Raw genomic sequence first — 25,908 nt, 5'->3', positions numbered from 1 at the left:
AAAAAACTCATACACTGTAAATATCAGTAAACTGCTAAAAAATAAAGAAACAACCCAGGTAAAGTCCAAGCTTGAGAACTCAAACACAGCTTATGCTTCTGTCTGGTACAAGCAGCTCCATTTCTCAGTTGTCCGGGTGATACAGATACCACAGGAATCGAGTCCAGGAATGTCCTGCCTGGGTCTCTGGGTCTGAGGAGTCTGCTCTCCTCTAGGCACTGCCCAGTGTCTGCCAGACTGGCTGGTCCTATTGTCAGGGGAATCAGGGTTCTGGGAAGATGCCTGAGTACTGGCCAGAGGGGAAGGTCTCATGAAGCTCTAAGACAAAGGGCTTGGATATGGTTGGCACAGGCAAAGGTGGGCAGGAGCAACAGCAAGGAGAAGGCAGGCCTTTCCCCTACCACCAGGACATGCTCTATTTTGGGGGGGGAGGGGGAGGGGTCTTCTGACATCTCCTCCAGTACAGGCTGAAACAAATAATGGATTGGTCTATCAAAGTGGAATATACTCGAAGTGAAAAGGATGAGGCCTGGATCTCCTTATCTGTAAAGCGGGAATAATTATCCTGTCTCTTCTATCCCAATGTGTGTGATCCACCCCACCACTATACTGCCTCCTCTATCAGCTCTTTATAGCCCATACAAATATAAGAAGTGATTACCTTCTTTTCTCACTTCCCATCAGGCTATCATAAGTTCCCGGGGCCTACCTTTCCCAGTGAAGTGAGAGAATGCAGTTTGCTACCAGTAAGTAATAAAATAAACAGTAACTGTCTTGTCTCAAGTTCCCAAACTGTATCTCTTTCCCAGAACAAGAGAAGCTTCTTTCTATTAATAGAATAATGTTATCTGGAACTACCTTTCAATGTGTCATAAAGTCATAATTAAATATAATTCCAATTTAGAGACTTTAAAAATTCATTTTGAAATTTACCTTGCCTGACATTTACAGACATATTTCTAAAAAATCTGTTCTTCAAAATCATCACATTCCACGTAAGAAAATCAAACTCTTTCTGTCCAAATTGACCACTCTGGCGTTGCCAATTTGATGGCAGCTTCTGGGCCCAGCTGTGCTGCTTTTCCTCTTGATTCAGAGGCTCATTACTAACCAACTATCCCACTGCTTTTCATTAGAGATTACGTAGATGACAAGGAGCCAGGCTCTGTGTCACATAGCACCAGCCCTCCCAGCACTTCACAGAGCGATCATTCTCTGTCTTCAGGATGTTCACAGAGTTGCTTTCAAGTTTTTCCTTGAAAGAGAATCTCTTCCTGTTTCATTTCTTCATTATTTTCTCTCAAGTAAATATATTCTAGTGTATCATGTCAGTCAGTTTAGTTCGTTCATTTGGGTTACAATGGCCTAGTTTCCTCTAATCTGGAAAGAGAGTCAGGTTCTCTTCCTTTATTTGTAGTAGAGAAGACAGAAGACACTCATAATGATAGACATTGGTAAGTGCATTCCATGTGTGTGTACAAGCAGGCGTGCATGCACACACACAACCTTTCATAATTTAGAATATTAGCTTGGCCCAAAACTCTAGAATAAAGCTCTGCCTACTTCAACCCTCTTCTACCCCTTCACATACTTAACAGCACTGAGGTAGCATGGCTGACCTTTCCCTAGTTCTTTTCCTTCTTTGACCCTCTCAGCTCACACCTGCAGGATGGATTCATGACCCTCCTACTTTTCCTCTGCTCCACATGTGCCTCTTTTTTCTCTCTTTTCTTTTGACTAGGTCCACTCTCTTTCCTTCCTATCATCTACCACCTTCCAGAGATCTCACTCACATAGTGCCTCTGAGCTTTGCCTGTAGGTGTTTCTGATGACATGGCCCCACTGCCAATTCTCTAAAAATTTAAAAGTAAAAATAAACAAACTTACAACTCCACACTGCAGATAAAGCAAAAAGACACTTTCAATTAAAACATGAAGAAAGAAAACTAATTTTTGAGTCAAAAAGTAAGCTCCCATTCACCATTACATCCTTGGCACTGAGAGCAGTAACTGTATGTCATAGATACTCAATAAACACATTCCCTTGAAAACACAGTATGGAATGATGGACAATGGAGGCATGGAGGGGTGAGGAGGTGGGAGGGGGTGGGTGAGGGGAGGTGCTTGGGGTTCAACGTGCATTGCTCCAAAGATGGATGCACTGAAGGCCCTGACTTTACCATCATGCAATATATTAATATCAATGTAGCAAAATTGCACTTGTATACCATGAATGTGTACAAATAAAAAATAAAGAAAAAAAAACATATCCCCATGAAAATTATTGAGGAGTTCTAAGGACCGGTCAGCAGCAGGTAGCAGATAATGAAAGCAAACTGAAGACCTAGTATCTAGTACTAGCTCTGAATGAATCAAGTTATGTGACTGTAAGCACTTTCTCTCTCTCTCTCTCTCTCTTTTTTTTTTTTTTGGTAAAATCAACAGGGTAGCACTAAATTATTTCTAAAGTATTTTCTGTTTTAAAAATTCTATGATGATAAAATATATGAATCACAGCTAAAGGCGAAAATGTCTCTGAAGAGGTTTGTGGTCCAGCCTCCACCTCTCTCCTTTATTTCGTATTTCCAAAAAGATGACTGACTATCCCATTTGAAAATATTCCAGGAAAACATCTGATTTTCCTATTGTCATCTACATGAAGATTTTAGTAAAAAAAAATCATTCTCAGCTTTAACCTAAAATAGATTTGTATGTTTATATTGCTGCTAATAAATTTAGGACTTAAATATCCAATTATAAAATTCCACAATCCTCATAATCTTGGGATGTAATTTTATTTCCAATGCAAGTATTAAAAGATATGGCCAATAAGGCATAAAAACATTTTCCCTGAAGTCGTATCATTGACTAAATCATTAAGTTTGTCTATTCTGCTTCTCTCTCAATATACATTTGTAGCAAGGCTTGATTAGTATTCTACTAAAAATTACCTGTTTATTAAATTATATCTTATTCACCAGGACTCCTTATTTGTCTTAGTAATTTTTAATGGAAAAGCAAATGAAACATTATTACATCAATGCTTTAGAGAGATGACAGTAATCTTATTCTAAATTAAATAAAGAAAAGGTTAAATAAATATTACAATCTTTTAGGAATTACAGTATGAGCCTTAAAATCATAAATTTCCCCCTTTTTTGGTAACCTATTCTTGAAATATTTATCAGTGTAATACTGAAACTAAGTTATCATTAATTATTTTCTGGCACTTTTTTGTTTTTCAAAAGTTTAAATTAGTTGAATGCTAATTCCCATGCAGATCTTAATGTAAGTATCACATTTGTCTTTAACACATCCTGGCTTTCCATTTCAGTAATGCATTTTAATACACATCTATATGTCCCCAATATACAGCTATGCAATAGGAGTTGCTGACATTACAACTTTTTATTAATATTATAATTTCTGAACTCAAGGATCTCCCACACATACACATACATCCATCCCCATACAAACACACACACACACACACACACACACACACACACACACATACATTTGTTGTCAAATACCTAAAACAAAGTAATTAGTCTCAGAACCACAATAAACCAGAGACTAAGGCAGAAAATTGCTTTCAATAATGAGGGGCTGTAACCTTATACTTACATAAGTCAATTATTTGGATAATCTCATTATCTATTTGAAAACAGATCTTCTGTGGGGAAAAAATAGTTTGTTTATATATTATGACAGGTGGTTTAAATCTACATCTGAATTAAGGAAATTATTAAAATCTAAACCTTCCCCCCCTTTCCTCTTTTTCTGGGTAGGAAAGTAAAAAACAAATCCTAAACAAGAACTATTAAATTTCACTTAGCTTCATTTTAATAAGGCGCAACTTCATGATTCCCACAGCCATGAAGAAAAATTATCTGTGACTCACAGAGACACTGAGTTGAGAAACAAGAAAACCAATCTAATGACAGAAACAGAGCTATGACTTGAATCAGGTGGACAAAGGAAAAACAACAAATCAAATAAGCCCCAAAACGGGTAATTTCCACTTTCATTGTTAAACTCATTCACTGTCGATTTGGCTTGGAAATGTGAACATTAGATTTGATGCTCATTTTTAAGACCTTACTTCCGAAATCCGGCCCTAAACAGTTTCATGAGAATTTGCTTCTTATGGGGCGGTTTGGTCCCTGGCTACTCTGGGTCCCTGAGGACAGGACAGGAGACTCGCACACTAGACAGAGCACATCCGCAACCTCTCAGGAATCTGTGACTCGGAAGCAGTCTCCCAGAGGCAGAATCTTGAAGAAGGTGATGCTCATTTCCTGTGTTTTTCCATTCTTCTCAACTAGTCCCCAGTAGTCTCTCCTGCTGGCAGCTGGCTTCCCTAAGGTTAGATGCTCAGGCCTCAGTCTCCCTGGATACATCTTCATGCAATTCTTTCCTCCTTTTAACGTCCCTGGCCATAAACACTAAGGGACCTTCCATGCTGGAGTAAAGTAGGGAGCAAAACACACATGGTCCCACCTTCAGGGTGTGGACAGACTAGTGGGAGGAAGACAAACATGAATCCAACATGTGTAGATAAACATAGGATTCTCCCAGCAGTAACTGCCTCAAAGGAGAAACTCATGGTGTTATAAAAGCACAGGATAGGGAAATACAACCCAGGCCGGGGTGGTGAGGGAAGGCCTCCCTACAGAATGACAATTGGGCTGACAGTCATGATGGAAGGGGGTCACAATGGGGAGCAAATGGTGAATTGGGGACCTGAAAGAGGATAAATGTAGCCACTGCCAAAAAGGAGAATTGTGATACAAAGCTGGAAAAAGGCAGACTGGTACTAGATCTTAGAGCTATTCGGGGAAAATGATAAGGATTTATTCTAAGAGCACTAAGGAATAACTGAAGAATTATATGCAGATAATGAATTAATGAATGAAATAATGAAGTTTCAGTTTTGGTAAAGGTCACTCTCATCTACTGTGGTAAACATACAGGGGTGGGGGTGGTGTAAAATATAGCCAGCCTTCCTCTTCCCTCCCTCTCCAGTTACAAGGGACATCTGTGTTTCCTCCTTGGTCAGGACCTGCCTTCACTCCCTAGGGGTGCTCTGTCCCTTCTTTTTCCTTATTGGCAAAGGAGGAAAATGTCCATTCTAGGAATGCAAGCATATCCCAGATATTCAGAGATTTAAGGAGTCTGCAGTTTCTCAGCAGCAAAGCATGATTAATGGTGAGATGCTGGGCTGCTGAGGACCTAAAGATACATGTAGGAACATGGGAGCCTTTTTTTGGCTCTCAAATGATACCGGATAAATTTCTAGAAGGCCATTTGAAGAAAACACACCAGAGCCCTAGTTATTCCAGTTGGTCTTCATTGATTAACAATGACAGATAACTATTTCGTTACCAACAGGCATGCAAATGAGAATCAGTAATATAGTCTTCATTATTAAAATTTTCTGTCTTGCAGATTCCCTATTAACCTATTAATCTATTAACTATTCATTACTAGGAAATGCTCTTTATTGCTTTTGAGTTGATCAATGGTGAGTGCAGATTTAACACCCTGCAGATAAAAATGTAAATGTAAAATAAAAAAACTACTGCAGTCCAATGTAAGGTGAACCTTTGCAGGAAGGAATAAGCACTGCCAAAGGCAAACCATTTGCATAATTAAGATCCAGTCCAAACTTCCTGGAAACAAACTGTGCCTACTATGGGTCAGCACTATGATAAGCAAACTACATCAGCAATTTCTTTTAAAAGTCACAAAAAAAGCATTTCACAAGTTGAAGAAAAAGTACTGTACTTGTAAAAGTATTAATAATATCTAGTAAAGGTAGAAACAGGATTTGAAATTTTAAGTAACTTAGTTACATATTTAGTAAACTCAAATAAACTGCTTACATTGGTCTCCTTGGGCTGCCATAACAAAATATCACAGGCTGGGTGACTTGAACAACAGAAATTTATTTCTCACAGTTCTGTAGGCTGAGAAGTCCAAGATCAAGGTGTTGGCCACTTCAGTTCCTAGTGAGGTCTCTGTTCTAGGCTTGCAAATGGCCACTTCCCACTATGATCTTATCTTGCAGACAGAGAGAGAACTCTGGTGTTTCTTCCTCTTCTTATAAGGGCACCAACCCTATAGGACTAGGGTAACACCCTTATGACCTCATTTAACCCTTACCACCTTCTTACAAGCCCTAATCCCAAATACAGTCACACTGGGGGTTAGGACTTCCAGCTATGAATTTGGGGGATACACAAACATTCAGTCCATAACATGTGGCTAGAAAATGATAAGAGCCAAGATTTGAGCCATGGTCTCAGAAACCCAAGCTGGGTCTAATTCTCATGCTGTCTCCCTCAAAGTGAGAGGTGTAGGAGTTTGAACTTCAAAAGCTAGAACACTGTCATTAGTGGGTTAAGACAATGGGACTTATTTTTTAAATCTCTAGCCCAACTAGCAAACACAAAAAAATAGCCATTCATTGCATTGTGCTAGCATCATACTCATTAATCTCTCAATTTTTTCAGTTAACTATCTTCGCCTTGCTTACAGACTCTTAATATATGAAACTGACTGAAATTTTTCACAATTACACTGGGCATTCCCATTTTGTGTCTCACACCAGGGAGCAAAGTTTAGTAAAAACCTGTGACTGAAACGCAGGTAACAACAACTGGCATTCAGCCTTTGGAATGGAGTTTAAACAATCAGATAATTCATTACTATGTTGGACACAGTCAAAAGACTAATTTATTAGTGCCAGAAAGCAGGTATTTGGTGGTGTGATTTGTATAGTTGCTCGAGTTTAGCATCATTTTCTTTCAAGTTAAACATGAAGAGGTTGGAAGTAAAACCCTCCCCTTTAAGCAGAAATTTTCATTAACTGAGTTTAAACAAATAAGAGCTAAAATGTGTATTAATAAGTAACCATTAAAAGACGTAAAATTATCCTGAAGTCAACATAAAACCTTAAAATAAATTTAAAAAATACAAATATACTTACACATTTATAAAATACTATATGCTATATATACTATAACTGCATAAAATACTAATTTTAAAAATAAAAACTTTTAAACTTCTTTTTTTATAAATCTTTAAATAGAGTAGTGGAGATTATAGATCTCAACATTTATTCTTCTCTATCTTCGTAAGATTACTCTAAGGATGAAGAGAGATAACTCTAAGACTGTGGTCCCAAGCCCTGGGCAGGTCCCTCACCTGTAGGAACTGGGCCTTGCATCACTGCCTGAGCTCCACCCCACCCCCGCCCCAGCCCCCGTCCATGGAAAAATTGTCTTCCATGAAATCAGTCCCTGGTGCCAAAAAGTTTGGGAAGCACTACTCTAAGAGTTAAAAAATATTGGTTTTATATGTGACAGACAAAGAGGTCTGAGCAGGCTGCTTTAAAATAAATGTTTATTTTATTACACAATGTGAAGGGCAGATAAGTTTCTTGGGCAGAGGAAGTATTTACTGGAGAAGATTAAAATTCCTGGCCTTTTCGTTACTATTGCCATTGCTGAATTTGCCACATGAATTACACACAGTGGTATGGTAAGTATGCATACACACCACCTATATATAAATTTATATTATATATACACATATCTAGATATGTGTATGAATATACACACGTATCACACACTTGCACAGAAACTGGAACCTCAAAAGAGAGTGGATCCCTGTTCTCATTTTTTTACTTACTTAAATGCAGCTATTTTTTAAAATCAATAGATAATTATGACAAGCTTGAAACCACACATAAAACAATGAATGAACTCATAATTTAAACTTCTTTGCAGACATGAGGTATTGCCCCCCCCACCCACTTTCCTCTTGTGCCCAACAAATCTTTTACTGACAAGTTTTCATGAGCAATACAAGGGGGATTCATTTTATGTGCCAACGTACTGAACAGGCTGAGCACACAGATAAGCAACTTCTCAGCAATGAAGAGTAGAAATGGCTTCAACAAGAGAAATTAATCCATCATGTTGTCCATCAGCATTGAAAAGAGCTTGGTAGCAGTTAGTGCAAGACAGCATGGAGGGAGACTGCTGGGAACAAGTGGAAGAATGAAATCAACTCTCAGCCTAGGTTTCAGAGACAGAAAAAAAAATCTCATCATCCAATCAATCTAAAAACCTTCGGTGGGATTAAATCTCTAAAATGGAAAAATCTCCATGGATAGTTGTCTCTAAGCAAAAGAATGTCCATTTTATATTCTGCGTCACAATGAATACATCGGTACCTAAGAAACACATGGGCGTCTTCTAGCCCATGAATACATTTTCATTATCACACTTGATCCTGGAAATATCCCACTGGGCTGAGGTTAGGTATATATTGTAATCTCTAATTTCCCAACAAGGAAATTGAAGCAGAGAGGCTCAAGGTCTTGTGGCTAGTAAGTAGTTTTCTTGGTTTATCAATGTGATTTTGTTATTTATTTTAAATTAAGGGTGGGGGGAAAATGGCAATAAACTTAGATAAATTCAAGATTTTTGATGTTACATGGAATTCAGTAATCTACCGTGTGTAAACAACATCAAAAGACAACAGTAGGCCGGGCATGGTGCCTCACGCCTGTAATCCTAGCCCTCTGGGAGGCCGAGGCGGGTAGATCGCTCGAGGTCAGGAGTTTGAGACCAGCCTGAGCAAGAGCAAGACCCTGTCTCTACTAAAAATAGAAAGAAATTATCTGGCCAACTAAAAATATATATAGAAAAAAATTAGCCGGGCATGGTGGCGCATGCCCGTAGTCCCAGCTACTTAGGAGGCTGAGGCAGGAGGATCGCTTAAGCCCAGGAGTTTGAGGTTGCTGTGAGCTAGGCTGACACCACGGCACTCACTCTTGCCCAGGGCAACAGAGTGAGACTCTGTCTCAAAAACAAAACAAAACAAAAAAAGACAACAGCAATATATCCAGTAAGTACTTGGAAGGACTAGGAAAAAATTAATATTTAATATAACAGTGTGTTTTGTCTTTGTCAAAAATCAATATGCATTTGAATTTACCAAAAATGGCTAACAGAGGTCTGGTTATACAGGTTAATAGATCTCATATCCCTTCACTTTGAAATAGGGGAAATCAAATAACTGCTTTGAGCCTCTGTGTTCCTCACCTAAGAAACAGGAACAATAACAGCACTTACTTTACAGGTTAGTTGTGAGGAATAAATTAGGTATTATATAAATCATCTGCAACACTGCTGGCACATAAAGTGCTCAATATTATTTTTGTTATTGCCATCATATATAACATGTATCACAATGTTGATAGTGCAGTATCTTTAATAGAGCAAGGCACAAAGGATTATTCATTTGGGTAAGAGGTCCTACATATTTTCAACTTGTAACAAGTAAAATCCTATTAATTTAAACATACCCGCTTAGATCCAATGCCAGGCAGCTCCCAAGAAACCATACGCATCAGACTTCCCTAATCGGGTGCTTGCTTTTGGGCAGACAAGCAAGAAGCCACAAAAGATAGACGCCACAGGGAAGCTGAAGGAGGGCAAGAACCTCAGAGCCTTCCCCCAGCAAATCACAGGAACAAGTGAGCAAAACCTCTAATAATTGCCTCTTTGCTCCCCAGGGAAAGCCAATCACATCCCAACTAATGATCCAGCTCCCAAACAGGAAAGATTGAAGCAGGGAAGCTTCATTAAAAATCCCCAGAAAATGAATTAAATCCTCTTCCGCCCTCCTCCCCTCTTAACCCCAGGCAGGTGTCCTTTACACAATAGTATGTGGAGTTCTGCTCTTAATGAGACGGAGTTCCCCTTCCATTGAACCCTGGGATTTTTCCATCTTCAAAGATTAAGTTCCCTTTGATTTCATATAACAACTAACTTATGGATAAAGATGTAGTTTGTTTACCATCACTTTTCTGGCTTTGGAAATAAGAAATTCAAATAATGGGAGACTTTAAAGACCATCTAGTTTAGTTTCTAAATGACAATGCCTTCAAGAGCCAGGAAGGTAACAGGAATGAATGAAGTGTGCCAGGTGGAGCCTGGTTTACCTCGTTGAATTTTTACCACTCAGAAAGGTAAGCTCAACTGTTGCCCAAGCTTTCCATTTTTTCAAGAGAAGCTGGAAATATTTTTTTGATGTTGGTAATGAACTTAAAAAACATTTAAGCACCGTACCTATGTGCAGAAAAAGACTCACCTACAGATTTCCAGTTGGAACTTCTGATCTAGTCCAGTGATTTTAAGCCCTGCCTTCAAAAAATAAAAATAAATAAAATCACCTGGGAGCTTTGAAAATATCTTTGCCTGCCTCCTCCCCTGGTGGAAATTCTCATTTAATTAGTCAAGAGGAAGATGATTCTAATACACAGCCAGAGTTGAAGATCACTAATTTGCTCTAACCTATTAATACTGTAGATGAGGAAACTGTGGCCCAGAGACTAAGGCAACCTACAGCTGGCAGGAGAAACAGAACACAGATGCAAGTCTTCTGACTTCTTATCCCAACATGCCAAGAGCAAAACTCTAATATCAATGCTACTCTTTTTACCAATAAACTAGAGTTTTGGCTTTAATATATATAGTTTGTAAAATATTTACCTGGTAGAAGTGTCCGTTTTTTTATGCTATAGGGTTTTCCCCCTAAATCTAGTGACTGTCATGCACCATTTCCACTGAACTGTAAACCCCAGGAAGGCGAAGGGCGCATCATCCTTCCCTCACCAGTGTACATCCCCAGCACCTCAGTCAATCAGTTAACTTGGTTAATGAATGACTTTATGAACTTTTCAAAGTGCTATTCCCATATAAATTAGGAATACACGTCTAAGAAAGCTCAAAAATCAACTTCATACAGAGGAATGTCAGTGAATAGAACCAATTCAGAAGAAACAAATGACAATGTTATCTGTGGGGAAGGATTACTTAGATCACTGTTGACAAAGCCATAAATCCTAAGTGGAGAGACAGTAGACTTGCTGTTCACAAGAACCCGTATCATTAGGTTTAAAGCTTCCTTCCCTTGCAACAGCACAAAAACAAAAAGACAACTCTATTCGTGTCAATCTCACCACCAACACTCACTCGGTATTTATTTTCCCTAGAGCTGAACCCTTGCCAATACCAACAGCCACAGCTTAAATATCCTGTCTGGTTTCTTGACTGCATGTGACAGAGAACTGCTGTGTTCACTTGCCTGTCTGCACTTTAAGTATTCCTCTTTATACACTGTAGTGATGCCTATCCTCAAAAATGGAATATAGTGTTGTGTTATAGTAATATTTACATCTCAAAAGATTTGGTGATAAACAGTAGGCTTCGTTTCATTATATGAAGATGTTTGAAAGATACTACTCATTGTATAAAAGTTATTGCTCATTAAATTTATTATTAAAAAATACACCTCCACCCTCCCTATCAATCACTGCAATCCAAGCATCTCTCTCTTTCATAGTATAAGTTGTCTTTCTAAAATAACAAATCTGATTTGTTGATTTATTGATATAAATTCTGGTGGCATTCATCCACTGGTCCCCAGAAAAAGTTCAAGATCCCTGATACAACATAATCATGAATCCTGCCTACTTTTCCAGGCTCATTTCCCTTTATGTACCCCCAAACTTCTTCTGGTCCAGCCACTTCAAACCATTACCATTTCCCTAACACACCATACTCTGTTATATCTCCATGCTTATGGGCTACCTCTTTTAAGAACACCCTTTCCCTTTCTCTCTGTCTGATAACTTCATGACTCTCCAGGTATAGTGTTTTTGCTGCCTCCATCTCTCCTGCCTCCCAGGGAGTTACATTATTAGCACAATTTTATGCCTCTAAACTGTGTGCTCCCAAAGCCCATATCTGGTCTTCATCTTATCCCTAGTGTCTGACTCATGCAGGCACTCCATATGGAACACAGGTTTGCTGAGTTCAAACAGCTGCTGCTGCTCCCACCTGTGTAGATAAGAAGACAAAGATGGGTTTCCTGGGTAGTTCTTTCTCCCCTGGCAACTACAGCTTCTACCCACAGTAAGCCTACAAGTATTTGTAGCTGTTATCAATGCTTTGGCTTCGACTGCCCTATTATGAGTCTCTCTTGTCCAGCTACTGGGACGGACAGTGATATTTTGGGGAGCTTCAGTATGCAAAGAACTATTACCAAGAGGTAAGGACTTTAAAATTCATTAAAACAAACCAACAAACAAAAATTTGCTTGCTTCTCCAAGCACACCGAGCTTATTGGGTGAAACTGTCCTTATTCAGCATAGTACATTACACATAAGGAAATATTGATCAAAGTACATTTTTCAAATCAGGAGACAGTATTATAGGCAGTCTCTCTTGATATTTATGAGTTGTGATGTAAATCAGGACCACCAAGTCCTTTTCCTAGCAGAAGAACATCTCAGTCTGTTCTTTTAGTGTACAAAGCTAGCTTGGATGCTCTCAGAGTGGGATATTTTCTAACAACATCACCATTAATACTTTAGAGCTTGATGGTAGCACAATTCCATCAGTGAATCTGACTCATGATTGATTCATTTTTCTATTTCCTGGACTTTAAAGGATACCATAATTCCCTTATAGTGTGCATTAGCAATAACATTGTCTTTTGAAACTTGGATCATCAAACTAATTCTCCTTCAATCTAAAAGCATCAAAAATGTTTTCCAAATACAAAATAAATCCATCATTACTAATTAATGAATACCCACTATAGGCCCACTGTCCCGGACATGGCTAAGTATTATAGAGAATGTGCAAAAAATTTCATTTATAGCTCTTTGATGAAATTTAAAAGATCCTAATGAGGCTTTGCATGTTAGGTCCTTTCTAATTTGAAAAATAAACTTTGACTTTCTCAACAAGTGCTTATAGTGGGCTCACCATCTGCAAAGTACTGAAATAAGTCTACAAGGGAGGCTAGACATAGATCCTGAATTCAGGCCATGTACAGTAAGACAATGCATATAAGAAACTTCCATGAGAGAAAGCATGAGAGTCTTAATAAACATGCCAATGAAAAGTGCTATGGAAAATGAAGAGAAACTTGCATCTAGAAAGGAAGCACAGGAAAGGGAAGGGTCAGATATTATGGAATTTGACATTATGGCATTTGAAAGATAAGTAGAAAGATGGCGTTGAAAGATAAGTAGAACAAGAGAATGCAAAAATGAGAGAGAGAAAAGTCAACTGGAGGGAACAACATGAACAAAAGATTTTTTGCAGAAACAAATGGAATATGATGAGAGCAAAGGAGCAGTTCAGTTTGATGCTTAACAGAAAATACAGATGGAAAGAGGTTGTGGTGATATAACAGGGCTATGAATACCATGCTCAGGAATCTAAGTATTACTCCATAGGCACTAAGATGATTTCTGAGAGAATAGTCAAAATGACAGTTATTTAAGGTTAATTTCGCAGTGGTGAGATGGAATTAAAAGGAGATAAATAGAGGCTGCTGAAGGTGTTTGTTCTGCTCCAACCCAGGTATGCAAGTTGAAAACAGAGTGGTGAGTCTTCTGGTTAATGGTTACAGCTGCTATTAAATGAAAAACTATTAACTGCTTTTGGCTTCTTGCTAGACAAAGCTTTGGCTTCAAACACATCATTATGGAGTCTCTTGTCATGGGCACTGGGCATTCTGTGTGTCTTTTATACATACGTAACTATTCTAAGTGTTATAAGAGAATGCCTATATATACACACACATGTACTCTGAAAAAATGCTCAGGATCCCCAAAGAAAACAAAGCTTGTAGTATAATTTCTATATTCTGCTTAGCACTTTACATATATTAAGCACTCAAAAAATGATGAAATGGACTGAGTATTTTTGCTGTTGTTGTTTAATCCAGAGAAGATCGTGCTCATCCAGAAAAGAGAGTTCTTTCTATACCTTCCTTGGTGTGATGGTTAATTTTATATGTCAACTTGTCTGGGCCGTGGTACTCAGATATGTGGTCAATCATTATTCTGGATATTTTTGTGAGGGTGTTTTGAATGAGATCAACATTAAAAATGGTGGACTCTAAGTAAAGCAGATTGCCCTCCAATTAGTTGAAGGCCTGAACAGAACAAAAGACTGACCTCCCTGAATAAGGGGAATTCTGCAATAACCTTGGACTTGACCTACAGCATGGGCTCTTCTCTGGGTCTCCAACCTGCCAGCCCACTCTGCAAATTTTGAATTTGCCAGTCCCCATAATTGTGTGAGCCAAGTCCTTAAAGTAAATCTCTTTGTACACATATACATATACACACACATATCCTATTGGTTCTTTTACTCTGGGAACCCTAATACACTGGTAAAACAAGCCAGTGTTTTCACAGTCTGATCCATGTTTACCTGAATCTTCTCTGGAAATGCTCTTGACATTAAATTTAGGGGATGACAGACAAGGGCAATAGGGAGATGTCTAACTTTGCTAGGCTTTTTTAAAAATAAAGAAAGCCTGACACATTTTAAAAACATTCCACTTAGCCAGAAATTAACTGTAGCATGGTCTTTTATTTAATGTGGAAAGAATTGAAGTAAGTTTTCTTAATTGGAAAACCTGGCAGTGATGATCCTTGTCACTGAATTCCAGGTAACATATTAATGGATATTCATATGTAATTTCAACAAATAAAATTTCAACTAGGCCCAACACCATTCTAAGACAAATGAGCCATGATGTAGCCACCAAGTCCAAGGATTCTGGCTAAGGGAAGGCCAATCAGTCCCCTTTAGGAGACCCAGGTGCTACATTCAGGTCTCTGTAGCCAGGCTGACAAAACCCCCAACCAAGCCAAGTCAGCCAAGAGCATTGTCTTTCCAAAAATATAGTAGTGAACAAACTCACCATGCTTCTAATCCCTGTTTTCATTAGCCAAATCCCAAAGCATCTGGTCCCTAGGTATTTGGTCCTTAATTGTACCATTTCCCCCCAAAAATCTTTACTTCTTCCTTTTGGACTTCTAATGTCAAGGAGGATGAACAAGGGGGCAAGGCCTATGCCTTTGATTTGTGAAGAAGAAATGTGTAGTTTCTGTTTTGCTTTTTTGGTTTTTGTTTTGTTTTACAAGGACTCTTTCTCTATTTGGGTCTTCATCTTGATTTCACACTGCCAGTACTTTTTTTCATCACATTCTTAATAACAAACATATCAACATATTCTGTTTTTTTATTAAAAACAACACTGGAATCCCCTGAGAAGCTTACATGAGCCCTACACCCAGAGATTCAGATTTAATTGGCCTAGAGTACAGCATCCTATGCTGATCACTGACTTCCATTCTTCTATCTTGTTTGATCAACTACTCTAACTACAAACATCCTCTAACCTTCACAAAAATCTCTACACTCTCTCCCCATCCTGTCTCCTGTTCCTCCTTAACCAGATTAGAATCCTGTTTTATCACTGCAATAGCTCTCTTGCCCATGCCAATATCCTAAACTCATTTGCCATCTCTTCACCATACCTCTCTGACAAAATCTTAAGCCTAGATTACAACACTTTCCCTGTGCCTGGTAAACTGCCGAACACCTCCAAAAAGGATCATATGCTTTGTAATACTTTCAACAGCAGTACCACCATGAATTTGTGATGATCAACCTCAACTGAGCCTTCTAGCAATGACAGCAATCCTACTAAGTTTTACTAATTCACCCCCTTTCACAGTCAAGCTTTTTCTGTCTTCCTCAAACATCTGAAATTATCCCCTTTCCTTCCCAGTATGCCAGCCCCTTTCTCTCTTGGTATGTGACTCAACTACTTTCCAAAGCAAACAGAAGACATTAAATAGATACTCCTTTAACTCGCCTCTACCATATGGAACACACTTCATCTGCACACATCCCCTCTGGCCTCCCTCTTAGGACAGAGGTAGGGATTCTCTCTCCTCTTCAAGGCCAGTTAATTCCCTGCCCCCCACTGTGTTCTGGATCTAACCCCTTCTGTCTTCTCAGGAATCCTACCCAATTATTTATCCATCCTCTGTCTATCTTCAAGCCACCCCTCATCCTTCCCATTGGTCTTTCCCATCAACCTTTAAATGCTCAAGCCTCCCACCTCTAAATATCCCTCCTTTAACTCTGTTTCCTCCTCTAGTTAAATCTCTATCCTTTTGTTTCCCTTGACAACATGTCTTGAGTTATATGTACCCATTCTCTCTCTTTCCTCACTTCTCACTGATTCCCTGTGACACTTCACTCTGGCCTCTGCCTTCATCGCTACACAAAATCACTCTCCTGAAAGTCCTTCAAGTCATCAATTTTACTAATCCAAAGGGACATTTCCAGAAACTTCTTACTTTACCCTGCAACAACATCTTAAATTATTCTCTTTCCCTGGCTTCTGAAATACCACACTTCCACATTTCCCACTCTTATTTGTCAACTTCTCCACCTGCCTTTTAAATGTTGCAGCTCCTCATCGCTCAAACCTATGCTTCACTTCATTTGCACTCTGTATGTGGTATCACTTAACTTTGTTGGCTTCAATACTGTGTGTAAACCACCCACTTCCAAATTTTTATCTCCAGATATCTCTTCTGATCCAGGACCCAAGATTGTACCATGTCTCCTTAAGGATGTCTTTAAAAGGCCTCCAATTCAAAATGTCTCCAAACTAAGCCACAATCCTCCACTTTCCCGCAACTTTTACCTGGTCTCCGTCTAGTATTTCCCATTCAGTGGAAGAAGCTCAATACCTGTGAGTTATCCACGACATCCACGACATCCCTCATCCAGTCCTATCCAAGTCCAGTTCTCTCAAAAATATATTGTAAATCTATTAACTTCTCTTGATTTTTAACCACCCCCTTGGTCCAAGCTTACAATACCTCTGGCCTACAACAGACTGACAATTCATCTACCTGAATATCTCTTTCCACCCTCCTTCATCCATTCTTCATAATAGACCTAGGTGACTTCCTTAAAATGCAGACCTAATCATGTCACTCCCCTGCTTCAAAACTTTCAATGCTTTCCTATTGCTCTTAAGAGAAATAAAGGCTATAACACAGCCTGGAACACCATATAAGATGTAGTCTAGTCCCCGCTTACTTCTCTGGCCTCTTTTTAGATCATGCTCATTCTCGCTCTCTGAGCTCTGGCCACACTGTTTTCAGTTCTCAGAAATACTGGGTTATCTTCCTGTATCCTTCTCCCTCTCATTTAGATCTCAAATGTCCCTTTTTTTTGAAAACCTTCCCCAACCACCTAATTCCAACCTGTGTCAAGTTCCCCTATACTTTTATTTCACATTACCTAAAACAGTTTTTAATTATACCTGCTTCATTTCTGTCTCCATTCTAGACCATGAAGTCCAGTGGAGCAGAGGCTATTGCTGGGTTGCTTATTAGAGTATTCCAGCACCTAGTTCACTACTCTGCTGGGCAAGGTGTAAATGCTCAATAAATATTTATTGAATCAATGAGTGTTTGTACAAGCTAATGAACAAATGCATTAATAAATGACAATGATGGTAATGATGGATTTTTATAGTCAGGCTGTCAATATCCATCTTTATCTTCCCTTGCAGCACAATCCCATGAGTCAAAGTCAAACAAATACTTCAAGTCCAGTTCAGTATAAAAAGTAGTTTTGAGAACTCTGGGTATAAGTTTTATGGAGGAAAAAGTGTTGACAGGGAATGACTTGGAGGATTTGATCTGTGTTCTCCAACTTGGGCAAGGAAAACCAGCATTTCTACTTCATGGTTACAGTTACTCTGAATACTAAGCAAGAACTAGCTATAACCACTTCATAAATGGATTCCTTAACTCACTTAAATCAATTCATAAATATAAGAAAAAAATTACGTTCATAAAGGGCATATCAACAAGAATCTACAGTAAAAACTTAAGATGCTACAGAATCTACACATATACCCAAAATAATACTAATATATCTCCGACCATCTTTTAATGTCCATCTTTAGGTAAGGTTATAGTACTACATCCCAAAGTTTTATACAAACTCTTGGGTTTAAGCTCTAAAGATATTAATCAAAGTCCAAGTCACTTATTAAACAGCAAATGACCATAAAGCAGAGTTAATGCAATTTGTCAGCCAGAGCAAAACAAGAAATGACTTGACCTCTGAGCTTTCAGGACCCCCTTTGAAAAGCTGAGTAAAATCACCAGGGAAGAGGTTAAAATTCAACTTCACTTTATATACCTCCTTAAATCATGGAAAGTGCAACCATGACCCTGACAATTTAAGATTATGAGTGATAATTTACCAAACATTACTTCCTGAGTTTTCCCATGAGTATTTTTAAAAGTTCAAAATGCTATCTTCAGTAATATCATTATTATTAATATCCTTTCTTTTGGAAATCATGGATTTTTTTTGAGCAGTTGTCCTTTGACTTACAAAAATCACAAATTCTAGAGAAGTAATTATAACTATTATGTTAATTGGGCTTTAATATTTTACTACTTCAATTTGGCAGTCATTTTTTTCTGAAAACTTTCTCCTTTCTATATCAATGTTTTAAAATGTAAGATTTAGGGAAATTAAAATAACTTCTTTTTTAAAAAATGATCAAGGCAGTGCTAGGCTGCATTTACTTATCTACTGCTGTGTAGTAAATTAACCCAAAACTTGGCAGTTTAAAACAACAAATATTTACTATCTGACAGTCTAGCGGAGGGGCCTAGAAGCAGCTTAGCTGGGTGGTTCTGCCTCATGATCTTTCATAAGGTTGCAGTCAAGCTGCTAGGAGAGGATTGCAGTTGTCCCAAGGCTCTACTGGGGCTGAAGGCTTCACCTCCAAGCTTACTCTCATGGTGGCTACAGTCATGAGGCTTCAGTTTCACTCTGGCTATTAGACTGAGGGCCCCAGCTCTTCATCCGACACTGCTCATTGGGACTTCCTTAGTTTCTTTCCATGAGCCTCTCCATAGAGCAACTCAAAACATGGCAGCTGGTTTCCCCTGGAGTGAATGATCCAATAGGACAGAGCAACCAAGACAGAAGCCACAGTGCCTTTGAATGAGACCTAGTCTCCAAAGTTGCCCAGCTTCACTTCCACTGAACTCCATTCATTAGAAATAAGTCACACCAGTTCAGCCCACACTACACTTCTTCAAGGGAGGAATATAAAAGAACAACCACATAGGCAGTGGTTAGAAGCATGGACGTTAGATACATTTGGAATCAGGAAGATCTGGGTTTGAATCTTGACTGTGCTACTTACCAGCTGTGGATCCTTGCACAAATTATTTAACCTCCCTACATCATAGTTTCACCAAATGTACAGTCAGGTGGGATTTTGTGTGGTTTTAAATAATATATTATACAAAAGGACTTGCTATAGGCCCTGACCATAGTAAGCACTTAATTAACGTTGCCAACACAGTAGTAATCGCTTAAGCAAACTATTTATTGAGCAGCTATTAAGTAGAGAATACACAGTTATTTGTTGCATAAGAGTTTACAATCTAGCAGTTACAAAAATAAGTCTGCATCTAGACATACAAAAACTAATGTGATTTTTCCTCTAGAAATCAGAAGAATTTCTAAAAAGAGGCAGTCAGAAAAACAGGCTATATAAAAAATATATAGCAGGTATAGATACTTTTGTTTGCTTTTTTAATTTTTTTTTAAGGAGAGGCTGTTTCTTCAACTTAAATTTTCTCAGAAGCACTATGTATAAAACAGATGAAAGTGCAGCTTTGCAGGGCTGGAGGCCTAAGGGACAGACAGCCTGGCTCTGTCCTCTGTGCACCCCAGGGCCTCTGAGGGGGCTTGGTGGAACACAGTTTGCAAATCTTCATTCACAGATTGCACCTGTAATTACTTATACAACAAAGGATCAAAGGTCATGGTTTACAACCATGCCAACTTAATGTAGCCATATAAGCAAAAAGAAATGGTTTCTTTTTGGTCTAAAAGGCAATGATTTTTTTCTTTTAAAAATGTGCAATGCTCTAAAGATTCAAATCTAAAGGGATTACCTTTTAGTCAATGCCTGCTTATTCCTTATAAGAAGAAAAGCCCATTTTTACATGATTGTCCCCTTGTATCTTAGAAATTAGATCTCATTCTGAGCCAATAATTTGTGTTCTTCATGGACTGTGTTATTAGATACTAACTCTAGGCTTCTAACAACTTGTAATCAAAGGAAAAATAAACAAAAAACCTTAAAGCCCATTCTTTCTGAATTTAGAATTACAGGTTAGAGGAATTTCTGCATTGGTCAGCCTACATAGTCATGTTGTTTATCTTCCCAGAGTCAAAGCTCAAATAATTTACAAGAAGTTCTACTTCTGAACTTCATGCCCAGAGTTCCAAAGCAACCAAGGGTAATTTTCAGTTGGGCCACTGCAAATATAAAGATTAGTCAAAGATTTCATTGACTATTCCACAACTCTCATGTAACATTAAAAAAAAAAAAAAAGAAAACAGTAACTATGGAAAGACTGAGAAATGGAGGTCAACTATCCAAAACTCAGACACATTAAAAATAATAAAATACTTTGAATTATTATATAACATAAATATCCTGCCCTTTGGAGATGCTTGCTTTCGTGCCTGTATCAAAACTTTATTTATAATTGGAGTGTGGATGACTTTCTGAAAAGCTTTGTGGTCAACTTATGTGGGATACCTACATACTTAAAAGATAATAGGTTTTACAAATGTTTGGTAAGTTTTGAAAATAATCCACAAATCCAAGGTTGACACTTAATCCAGCTCACTAAGAAGTAGACCATGTATCCACGTCTGCTGCAGTTTGATAATATAGAAGTTTCAAATACTGCATCCCTAGCAAAAAGGCACCAAGGATGGGGGTTTGGCAAGTGGAGAAGTATGAGAATAACTGAGTGTGGTATTGACAGTATAGGTTCTGAAGCCAGAAAAATAAATGTTTTCATCTCGGTTTTTTTACTTACTAACTGTGAGTCCCTGGGCAAGCAACAACTTCCCTGAGTCTCCTTCCCTCAGCTGTCTACGTTACTCAAGGCTATGTGCCTGGCAGTTAGTAGGAGTAAATGTGACACACATATACAATGCTAGGCACATTGTAGGGACTCAGTTCATGTCTGATTTAGGGAGTCCTGCTTCTCATTGATGGTCAGGGCACATGTTCAAAGTCAAATTTCTTCCAAGTCGTCCCACTGTTATGAGTACCTTGTAGCTTACTGATGGAGGCTCAGGTACACATATGTGCACTGAATATGGTTTTGTTCTTCTTGTTGTTTTAATATATTTAATTATTTTTGAGAACATACTCTGTGTCCAAAATGATATTGCATGCAACATCACTATATTTTCCCTTAAAGAACTTACTATCTAGTTGCAAAGACCAATTAGTTTATCATATGGGAGGGCCCAAATAAAAAAGCATATACACAGTATTTCACATTGCAAAATTAAATGCAATGTGGTAGTCTGGATTGAATCCTGAAACAGAAAAAAGGACATTAATGGAGACACTGGGGAAATATGAGTAAAGTTTGAAGTTTAGTTAATAGTATTATATTAATGTTGATTTCTTAGTTTTGATAAATATACCATGATTATCAATGTGAACATCAGGAGAAACTAGGTGAGGGATACACAGGAATTCTGTACAATCTTTGCAACTTTTCTGTAAATCTGAAATTAGTTCCAAATAAAAAGTTTATTTTAAAAAATCATACTGTATTATCCAATGCAATTACCTGTCCCTTCCCAACCATATCCCTTCCCCTCTACTTCGTCACACTGCCTAATTTCTAACTGCCAGCACGTGCATTTCTTTGATGGTTTTTTTTCTAGCACCTGGAGACTGCTTGTCTCTGCCCAGCATCAGTGACTAGGAATTAATGGCTAATGGGAGTTGTGGGTAAATATTCAAAGTCTTTCAGCTTTGGGTGAGATGACTCTGAGATTTGTGTTTTGCCCAGGCTTCTCAAGTCTCTCTAGAAAAATTAAACTCCGGTTACTAACAGTAGTAACTTGCTTCATATTGTACCCTTTACTGGCTCTTTTCCTTTCCTTATTTCAATTTCCCAGATAAACTCCTGTTACCTGAACCCTGGCCTGGTCTGCACTTCTGGAAGAAATCCAAACCAAGACATTGCTCCTGTAACACACCAAATTGGCTAATGGACTGAAGTAGCTACTGAATATTACCAGTTCAAGGTCATCTACAGGCAGATATTTATAGCTGTCCTGTCCTGGATTATCTTTGGTCCCTAAAAAGAACTCTTCACTCCATACCATGAAGGAAACTAATCAAATTATGAATACATTAGAAATTGACACAAGAAAGCCAAACATTTTTGGATATGTTGAACGGAAATACATGTTTGAAAGAATACTAACAAAAACCCCTATTGACCACTAAAATACCTTCATTCATTCACTAAAACTTATTAAGCACTTTCTATAGAATATAGAGTGAACAAGACAGAAGAGATCTCTACATTTCCCTTTTGTGAAGCTGGATAAAGAAAACCCCAGAAAGACAAATTAATAAACAAGATAATATTAGATAGTGATAACTGCTGTTAAGAAAATAAAACAGGGGCACATGATAGCATGAGCTAGCTGGGGAAAGCTTACTTTAGAGAAGTCCTTTCTGAGAAAGTGACATTTGAGCTGAGGCCTGAATGACGAGAAAGAGCCACTCTTGTGAAGTTCTGTATACACTGATTTTACTTTGTAGAAACTCCCTCGCCATCATAACATGCATACTTTTTGTAAACAAAGTTAGGACTGAAGAGTATAATATCCTCTCATAAATTATTATCTCTATACCCATAAATTATAGACCATGGTTATTTAAAAATTGGGGGCTTATTTGTTATATATGCATACTAAAGTATTTACATTTACAAATGAAAAGACGTTTGTGGATTTGCTATAAAATACTCAGAGGCAGAGTAGAGAGATGAAACAAGATTAGCAAAATATTGATGACTGTTGAAGCTTAGTGATAGGTACCTGGGGGCTCAAAATACTATTCTCTTTAGTTTGTATATGCTTAAAATTTCCCATAATCAAAAGTTTTTAGGCTTGGCGCAGTGGTGGCTCACACCTGTAATCCTAGCACTCTGGGAGGCTAAGGTGGGAGGATCACTTGAGCTCAGGAGTTGGAGACCAGCCTGAGCAAGAACGAGACCCTGTCTCTAAAAATAAATAAATAAATAAAACAGAAACATGACCGCATCTGTCCTAAAAATAGAAAACATTAGCCAGGCATGGCAACACACCCAGCTACTTGGGAGACTGAGGCAGGAGGATCACTTGAGCCCAGGAGTTTGAGGTTGCAGTGAGTTATGATGACACCACTGCGCTCTAGCCAGGGTAAGAGAGTGAGACTGTCCCCCCCCACAAAAAAAAAGTTTTTAAAGTTAAGCATATATCTAGAAAATATATGAAATTCTCAAGGTTTTAGAAATCCCATATCACCAAATTTTCATCAGCAAATTAGGAGTTCAAACAGGAATGGTGGCCAGTGAAATCATGAACGTGTAAGGAACACCTTAAGACTGAAGTGGGCAAAGGATATTACTGGATATCCTTTCAATGGAGTGCTGAGGCCACCAGGAATTAGGTGCTCCTATAGGGGATCGGAGTCTCTGTCTTTGACTGTGTTATTTTACAGCTCTGAGGAGTTAGAAGTTAACTTGTAGAAATGAGCCATGAAAATAATGTTTGTCCATACAAATGCAAATCAGTTGTGTCCACTGGAATGTAATTGATTATTGCCCTGTGCATAAATTAGATATGGCAAGTTCATTTCAACATTCCTTTGTTGTACATACATTTGTGGTTCTTTGACTTCTCCTTAAGAACAATAACAACATCTTTTCAGGTCCCCTCATTAATTAATATCTGTATTATTTTACATCTGTTCATTTTATATCTTCAGGAGAGTCATAATTTTACCTTTTCAGAAAATTATCCTTTAACAAAGATAAGCAATGTTAAAGTGCTCCAATAATGGGAAATCATGCACCTGTGTGTGTTGATGTCAGCATATGTCTTCAAAGTCAAGGTCTAAAACACTGTTAGGCTTCTTTGTGCATTTCTGTAGGTTCTACTTACAGTAGATCATCATAGGCTGTTCTTTACCCAGAAAGGTCTTTGACTACAACCCCCACCCCTCCACTGGCCAACTTTCAACTGTCCCCTAACGTGTCCAAAGTATCACCTCACCTAAGGAGGATCTTCCATCACTACAGGTGGAAATCTCTCTCAGAAATATCTATATCCAGGAATGGTTTTTATTAATATCATTGAAATTAAAGTCCAGATTTCATGAACCACAAATAACCATTTGGATATATCTTTTATTTTTACTATATGACAGCAATCTAGGTACAATGACAGAGATGTCACAAGAAACTAATATCTGGCCAGCACTACTCTTCTGAAGGGCAATTTCAACACTTCAAACAAAACTTCAGGGACTCATTAAAGCCCTCATTTGGTTGATTGGGGAAAGTAAGTGGAAAAAAATCCAGCAATTGGTTGATATCAAGTGGGTCTTTTATGAGGGGAGGTTTTAAGTCTTTACTCTCAGGGCCTCTCAAAAGGGTGCCACAGGGAATTCTCTGTCTCTACAGTGTCCAGTATGTGCCAGGTACTGCTTCGACTCACTGAAACTACAACAGTGTTGTGAAATAAGAATCACCACCCCCATTTTGCAGATAAAGCTCAGAGAGTTTAACTTGCTCAGTATCACAAAATAGTAAATAAATACAGGCAGAGCTAGTTTCAAATCCAGTTGGACAAGCCAGGTTTGTGCAATTCCATGGCCTTTCCAGAATGCCAACCTATCTGTAGGCTTTCACAGTGCTTGACACCTTAACAGGCTAATTGTAACTCACATGCAAATCTGTCCATGTTCCCAGTGCAAAGAACTGCTGGTCAAGTGTCAGTTGTCTCAATTCACAATCCAGCCACTCAGATAGTTGGCACAGCTAATTGTCATCCTCCCATATCAATGACAGGTAAACAGCATGCTATTCCATGGTTATATTCCATGTTAATAGGAGCGATTGTGGTATAGCAGAAAGAGCCTTTGAAAGAAAGCTAAAAGAACTGAGTCATAAATCTGTCACTGACACTGTGAAGTTTAATCTTAGACAGAAGTCTTGTCACTTCTCAGGGACTCTCATTTCCTCGCCTATAAATAGAGTAGACTCAAAAGTTGTCAATAGAGATCTGCTGGCATTTGAGAAGGCATCATTCTTTCTTGTATAGGACTGCCCCTGGCATTACAGAAATTTAGCATCCCTACTCTGAGTACTGAAAGCCTATAACTCTTCAGTCCTTACAACCCTATTTCCAAATCCCCCTGTGCACTACCTAGCAGACAGGCAGTGCTTTAGCTGAGACTCACTGGAGGATGATCTGAAGTACTATGAGGCCCTATGGCTCTGTTGGGCCAGGACTGTCAGTATCAGTAAGTACGTGGCAGGGAAGTGACAGTGAAGGAAGGAATCTCAGGCCAACTCTACCATTCCAAGGCCCATTCAAGATCCTATGCTTGAAAGGAAGTCATATTGTTGGCATCTTTAACAGGCCTCTGGGAATATTGTTAAAGAAAGAAGTTTTAAAATGGAATTTACATGATGTAGTTCAGAAAAGAGAAGTATGCAGAAGTCCCATGCAGCAGCCAATACCATCCAGCAAGCACTGGGTTCAGGGCGGCCACTCAATCGTCCTAACCAAGGGATGGGCCTATATGCAGCATCCATAATAAGCAACGGGAAGTGCTTTCAATGGATAACAAATCCACAGCCCAATACGCCCTGCCTGCTTCCTGTTACCAGTAACCCCAGTGAGCTCCAGGTACGCCTCCTGATCCCTGGTTCCCAACCTCCTGCATGAAATCTCTCCAACCCTTTCTACCTAAAAAAAAAAAAAAAAAAAATTACTATATCTTAAGGCCTGACTCAGGAGCCACTTTACCCATTAAGGCCTCTTCCCAAATCCTTCAGTCCAAACA

General features: G+C 38.5%; 1 protein-coding gene across 8 annotated transcripts in view; it reads right to left on the bottom strand.

Moving 5' to 3' along the window:
* Positions 1-25,908, bottom strand: part of GHR (growth hormone receptor) — a 227,464-nt gene that overhangs the window by 193,068 nt on the left and 8,488 nt on the right. For 2 of the 8 annotated variants that reach the window (XM_045565741.1, XM_045565742.1), the window contains 2 exons: positions 10,171-10,223; positions 7,906-8,051 (listed from right to left, as the gene is read on the bottom strand). The exons of 2 other annotated variants lie outside the window; for them this stretch is intronic. The gene's annotated coding sequence lies outside the window, so the exon portion shown is untranslated. The remainder of the gene's footprint in view (positions 1-7,905; positions 8,052-10,170; positions 10,224-25,908) is intronic. 4 more of the 8 variants (XM_045565748.1, XM_045565747.1, XM_045565744.1 and 1 more) reach the window with 3 other exon arrangements.

The sequence above is a fragment of the Lemur catta genome, chromosome 12, assembly GCF_020740605.2.
Source record: "Lemur catta isolate mLemCat1 chromosome 12, mLemCat1.pri, whole genome shotgun sequence".
In the NCBI taxonomy this organism is placed as follows: Eukaryota; Metazoa; Chordata; class Mammalia; order Primates; family Lemuridae; genus Lemur; species Lemur catta.
The sequence above is the reverse complement of the archived record's forward strand: the minus strand, read 5'-3'. Positions and strand labels throughout refer to the sequence as shown.